Source organism: Rhinopithecus roxellana, chromosome 10, assembly GCF_007565055.1.
Source record: "Rhinopithecus roxellana isolate Shanxi Qingling chromosome 10, ASM756505v1, whole genome shotgun sequence".
NCBI lineage: Eukaryota > Metazoa > Chordata > Mammalia > Primates > Cercopithecidae > Rhinopithecus > Rhinopithecus roxellana.
In genome coordinates this window covers 42,657,286-42,664,177 of record NC_044558.1, presented here as the reverse complement: position 1 = coordinate 42,664,177, position 6,892 = coordinate 42,657,286, and the positions used below count along the sequence as shown (strand labels likewise).

The window sequence follows — 6,892 nt, the reverse complement described above, 5'->3', positions numbered from 1 at the left end:
ATCTTCCCTACCTGCTTGAAAATCTCTTCCCTAGAATTAATCATTTTGGTTCAACATATGCAGACAATATTCCTCCCTCAATTTTTCTCGATTGTTCACATTCCCATGGGGCACAGTCAGGGGCCTCTGGAGACCTCACTACAACATCTAAGATAATTCTCCACCTAAAGTACTGAAAAATCATGTTGGACACCGGAAAGCTCTTAGCAAGGCTCAATAATTAATTACTGATGTTATTTTCACCTGGAAAGAAATATTCTTGGTAAATCAGAATAAATTCCTTGAAACTTCATGTAAAATTCATAACTGTGTTAAGGAAATTTTGAGCCACTGTCTGTGTATGCCATTCTGTGGGATACGCAGAGTATACCTTTGTGAGAGGCTCCAGGGACATTCTTTCCACTTTGTACTTCTTTTTAAATCACAAGGTAAGATCTTATGAGATGCAAAGATTCATTTGTTTTCCTCCACCAACTTAAATTTTTCTCCCTTTCTTTATTACCTATAGGATTTTAGCACTGAATAAATAATAGGTTTGAAGGTGAATTATTTTCATGAGCCCATATGCATTAGGACAAAAACGGAATCTATGGTTTAACCAGGACTTAATGTACCTCGACCTGGTCTTCAAATAGCTTACAAAGGAAAAAACATATCCTGAATTATTGGAAGCAGCATGGTGTCAAGGTAGTTAAACAGATTCTGTCTCTGTGGTCAAGTACCCTTGCTGTAAAATCACATGAGGTTGAAAAAGAGGAATAAAAGTGGAATTTGCTTACCCACACATACCCTAATGACCAAACATTGTAAGTAAACTGAATTGGGCAATTGCTATGTTAGTGACTGGTGAAATAGTTCCATTGAATTGATTGGTCCTGTTCTTGCTCCTCCCATAGGGTACGTGCTTGGTTGTGTACCCCCAACTCAGGGACAAAAAAGTTTGCTTTTCCTTCACTCAGCGTACTACACTTTCCCCTGTTTGAAACTTATTCTGCTGCTGCTTCTTTGTTTATTTCATGTCATCTGCTCTTCAAAAATAAAGACAACTCTCATTTCACCAATCTAAGATAAAGTAGAACCACCCACACAACCATGAAACACTACAGTATATTGTTTAGCATTTTTTCAAAAAGTGTTCTGTGACACACAATATTGGCTCATTTTCCCTGCACCTGAAGGCCTAAATTATAGGTCATTCATTTGCTGGGTCTTTATTAGCTCACTAATGGATGCCAATGTCTTAATTTTAAAAAGTTTTCTAGTGGCTTATGCAAAGCCCTCAGGAAACCTGAGTAGCAAAAAGGATTAGCATATTTGCAAAGACCCAGAAGTAATGCATTAACATGCTGAGATGGCATAAGCCCCAATGAATATGTTGATAATTAGTGCTTCTTAGAGAGCAGCTAGATCACCTTCCTAAATATTAATGATGTGCAAATAATCCTTGGTGAATCTGAACATCTGCTAGTGGGTGTCTCCAAGCCGGATGCAATGACAGGAGACAGATTTATCAACATTGCTGTTGGATTCCACCAAAAACATACTCCAGCCTATAAAACCTTCTATCAGACATAATCATATTCCTAGCCATAATTTTGCTATTGTTTCCAATCCTCTTTTTTTCTATCTATACTAATTAAAGTCTTGGTGCACCCAAAGCAGTATGTATAAATTACATGAACTGGTAAAAATTTCAGTGTTCATTTGACATGAATCATTAATATCACTTTTTTGTATGGTTAAAGAGCAAGTGCATTTTTTTAATTGCCACATCCCCATGGGGCACAGGCAGGGGGCTCTGGAGACCTCATTACAACATCTAAGATAATTCTCCACCTAAAGTACTGAAAAATCATGTCGGACACTGGAAAGCTCTTAGCAACACTCAGTAATTAATTACTGATGTTATTTTCACCTGAAAAGAAATATTCTTGGTAAATCAGAATAAATTCCTTGAAACTTCATGTAAAATTCATAATTGTATTAAGGTAGTTTTGAGCCACTGTCTGTGTATGCCATTCTGTGGGATACGCAGAGTATACTTTTGTGAGGCTCCAGGGACATTCTTTCCACTTTGTACCTCTTTTTAAATCACAAGGTAAGATCTTATGAGATGCAAAGATTCATTTGTTTTCCTCCACCAACCTAAATTTTTCTCCCTTTCTTTACTACCTGTAAATGAATAAGAAGAGTATCAACTATATTTGTTAAAATGTAAACAGAAAAACAAAACAAAATCATATACTAGTGTTTGGTGAGATAATAACAGATTTTTCCAGCCTGAAAGAGAGTTGGTTTCCCAGAATCTTCTGGTGAAAATGGAAGCACATGTCCCTTAGAATAATGCTGTTTGTGTCAGTCTAGGTGACTGCATGGTTACTTTGCTCAAGTAGAAGCTGGTTGACCTCCAGGTAGGGACTCCATTATGGGACATATGATTCTCTCCGTTCCAGCTTTGTGACCCGAGAGCTCCCCAATTTCTCCTCCCCCATCACCTTATTTCCAATTTCCCCTAATATTTTTGGCCAGAGGAGTTCTTGATTAATCTGAGGGTTGAGGTAGAACTTGCTCCTCTAGCTCAGGATGCTTTCTGTTAAATTGTTTGTCTACATCATAAGTCTTTTTTATTTTTTAACATCCTAGGCCTTTGAAAGTGGAGACCTAGTTTTTCTCCATTTTCCATTGTTACATCAGTTCTTGACAACTAGCACAGAATGGCCTATTTCAATGGGAGGGATGGTCCAAGATCAAACAAATACAGAGGAAAAACTGAGTTAAAAATTCAAAACAATCCCACTACAAATTCTTAAGATGAACCACAAAATCCTTCTGAAGGCAGTATTTGAGAATAAGCACTATGGCCGGGCGCGGTGGCTCAAGCCTGTAATCCCAGCACTTTGGGAGGCCGAGATGGGCAGATCACGAGGTCAGGAGATCGAGACCATCCTGGCTAAGATGGTGAAACCCCGTCTCTACTAAAAATACAAAAAACTAGCCGGGCGAGGTGGCGGCGCCTGTAGTCCCAGCTACTCCGGAGGCTGAGGCAGGAGAATGGCGTGAGCCCGGGAGGCGGAGCTTGCAGTGAGCTGAGATCTGGCCACTGCACTCCAGCCTGGGTGACAGAGCGAGACTCCGTCTCAAAAAAAAAAAAAAAAAAAAAAAGTAAGAGAATAAGCACTAACAAGATTTAAATTCATGAAATTAGATCTTAATTGATTATTTATACATCAGAGAAGTTTAAGAAATAGAAAAATCTACTACATTTCAGTATCTCCTAAAATTCATGAATCTGGCACCCAGAATATTACAAGGCCCCTTCCAGAAACTATGTTAGTGTCATAGCTCACATTTACATAGAACTTTGCCATTCAAAGTCACAAACATTATGTCATTTGATCCTGAGGTAATCAAAGTCACATAGCTGGTGAGTGACAGTGTCAGATCTCCAAAAATACTTGGTATTTCTGAAAAGCAATTGCCCTCTAAAAATCATAACCTCAATCGAATAGAGTGTTTATCCAAACGTGAGCACTGATTCATTTGGACTTCTTACAAACCTTTTCACAATTTGTGTATCTTTTCCTATCTAAAGCATATCATTAGGCCCCTATATTTTATTTTCCCAGCTCTCTATGGTTGCAGTCTCAGCCTGCTCAAACCCCTTTTCCCCAGGTCCTGAGCAAATACTGATGATACGGGCAGGGCCCATAGCAAGTCATATCAGTTTACATCCACCACAGTTTAGCAAGGACCTGATGTAACAGAAAAGAGTCTGATGCTGTTTGGACCTCTCCAGCCCCAGAACTTCCTGCCCCTTCCTCTTCTCAAGCTGTTTCAGTGCATTTGAGCAGGTATACTTGTCGGTACCCATATCCTCATCGCCCTTGTGTCAGTGCTTGCTCAAAAGTACTAGATGCCGCCATGGGGACCCCCCTCACCAGTGGTGGTCTCGTCTTTTATAGATGGATTCCTCAAAATCACACTCACCACCCCTGTCTCCAAGATTTGGATCACAGTCTAGATGCTCCCACCCTTTCTCCTCAAAACTGCCACACCACAGTCTCTCACCAACCGCCAGGGTGCTCTGCCCTTTTGTGACCAAATTCCTGAGGCTAGATCAGTTTTGCAAGCCCTATGCACCTCAGATCATCGCCCTGATGTTCCTAAGATGTAAGGCCTCACAAAATCTACACTGGAGCCTAAGTAACAGTGCACCATGCCAAAGAAAACACAGTTAAACTAAACATAATCAAGGGATTCTGACTTACTGACTTCTTTTGCAACTTGCTTCCTCTCTCGGTGCTTCTAGAAATGGAAAACTTTTCAGACCCAGAAAAACTGAACAGAACTTGCCAGAATGATGAAGCTAATGACAATGATTCATTGATTTATTCAACAAAAATCACAATAATAATAATAGGCTTTTACAGAGCATTGTCTCTCTTCTAAGCATTTTATATGCATTTTATTTAAGTTTTACCAACAATCTTATAAATGAGGCTTGGAGACTATAAATAACATTCCTAAAGTTTCACAGCTAAAGAGATCTAAGTCTAACTGAAACCCAAACAAGTACAGCACGTGCTCACTAGTTACTCATGAGTATAATTTTACACTAACCTATTACACATCCTTGGGGGTGGCTGTAACCAAGATGTCAATGATTCTCTGATGTAACTTTGCATCGCCATGGGGCAGTATGGCAGGCTTTTTCCCATGGTGCATTTTGCCAGCCACCAGTTGAAGGTGACCTCTGAAGATCTTATTTTAATTGGAAATGAACTAGACCTTACATGTGGAGAGAGAATTCTACTGGAGAAGGTCCTACTGGTTGGGGCAGACAACTTCATGCTGCTTGGCAAGCCACTCCTCAGAAAGGATATTGTTTGAGTAGAAGCCACAGTCATTGAAAAGACAGAAATCTGGCCAAGAGTCATTATGAGATTTAGGAGAAGGAAAAGCTTCAAGAAGAAATAATTCATTGTGACCCCTCAGACCGTCCTCCAGATAAACAGCATTGAGATTGCTCAGTGTTTGTTGTAATCACCGAGTTAATATTTGTGGACATATAAAAATAAACTATTGCTTTCCAAGGAAAAAAAGAAGCTTGGGTATGGCCACCCCCAAGGATTTATAATAGGCTACTGTAAAATTATGCTAATGAGCAACTAGTGAGCATGTGCTATACTTAACAACTCTTGTTCAGGATTCAGTTAGACTCAGATCTCTTTAGCTGCAAAACTTTAGGAATGTTATTTGTAGTTTCCAAGCCTCATTGATAAGATTGTTGTGAAGATTAAATAGAATGCATATAAAATGCAGCTCAGATGGTGATGGCACTTTCACCTTTGATCCTTCATCACCATCTGCCCAAAAGAAGCCCTGTCATGGAGCAGCCAGATTCTCATTTTAGGTAAACAGAAAAGGATAAGACACCACTTCTGGCCTTGTATTTTCTCCCAGAGCACTCAAATGCTGATTACATTACAGACAAATCAAGATTTCTCAACCCTCTCCAATTCTTTCAATCAATTATCCATTTAGTGTAACTATGTGATAATGTCTAACACATAAAATTATCATGAAAAATGTGAAAGCTAATAAACTAAAAAAAAAAAAAAAAATGTGTTCTTTCTAGTAGCAAGGATTTTGTACGGGGAAGCCTGGCTTTGTGGGAAATGATTTGATAAACTTATACTGGAAACTGAGCCCCAGGGAACGAATTCCATTCCAGTCAAATCTTCAAAGGAAGAGAGGAAGCTACTCTGGATAATAAGAGTGAAGAATCGGAAGTTCCTGGAAGGAAATTCTGGAAAGGAAAAGAAATTGGTACTGTGTAGAGGAAAGAGAAAAATCTCCCCTCTCCATGATGGCACAGCTGAGGTAGACCTTTGGAAAAAGAAAATCTCTGAAATACTGACAATCATTCTTCCCTGAAAAACCCTCTGACACCTTCAGAAAGTATTCTGAATTGCTGAGTATTAATGCTTTTGTGTGAGTATGTTATTTTGAGGAGTTAAGCTCTATGTCTTGATAAGAATGTATCAAAAATAGACCTCACACATCAACCCAGGAGTCAGAGGTCACAAAGGAGACTGACAAATGGGTCATGGTGAGAACTATGACCACCTGTGTCCACAGAGCTTAACCAGCAGAACTGAAGCTGAATGACACCTTGGTCAAGGTGACTTAAATAAACCAGTAAATAATTTCACTGCTTGCTTCAGAAAAGTATTGAAAATCAATTTATCTGAACAAATAGTGTGCTTAACTGGACAAACAACCTCCTTCTCAGGACAACAGATTGCTCCCCTGAGTAAACAATTATCAAAAAACTACTTATCCGACAAGAATTTCTTGACATATAAGAATGCCTTACATTTCCACTAGACCTAAATCAACATACCACAGATTCCGCAATCTCAGTCTCCCTTTACTGACTCTTCTCAAACCACTTGATCCCATAGCCCCAAGCCCTATAAATATCCTTCTGACCTCCTCTGAACCGCTAGGTTCTGAGACCTAGAAAGACTTTGTCAAGGTTTCTCTCCCTTAGTGCAGTAGGCTTAATACATAGCTTTGATTGATCAACAGGTGCTTTTTTTTTTTTTTTTTTTTTTTTAGGCAAGTCAACAGGGCCTAGTGCTGAGCCTGGCACAGACCACATACTATGATATTAACAATATAGTAATAACAAATAAAGGGCCTAGCAGAGCCTAGCATAATACCAACTACTCAATAAATGAGGCAGCATAAAGCTACTTGCATTACTGTGGCAAGAAAGATGGTAATATCAATAAAATATCAGGTGACAAATAACAGGCCACAAGATATCCTGAGCTCAACTTGAACTTTTCCATCCCAGATGTGATATCAACGTCTCTTCAAGGAG

The 6,892-nt window shown here is 39.2% G+C and overlaps 1 pseudogene; it reads left to right on the top strand.

The window, feature by feature from the left end:
• Positions 1–4,689: 4,689 nt before the first annotated feature.
• Positions 4,690–5,043, top strand: LOC104664087 (annotated as a pseudogene).
• The last annotated feature ends 1,849 nt before the right edge of the window (positions 5,044–6,892 follow it).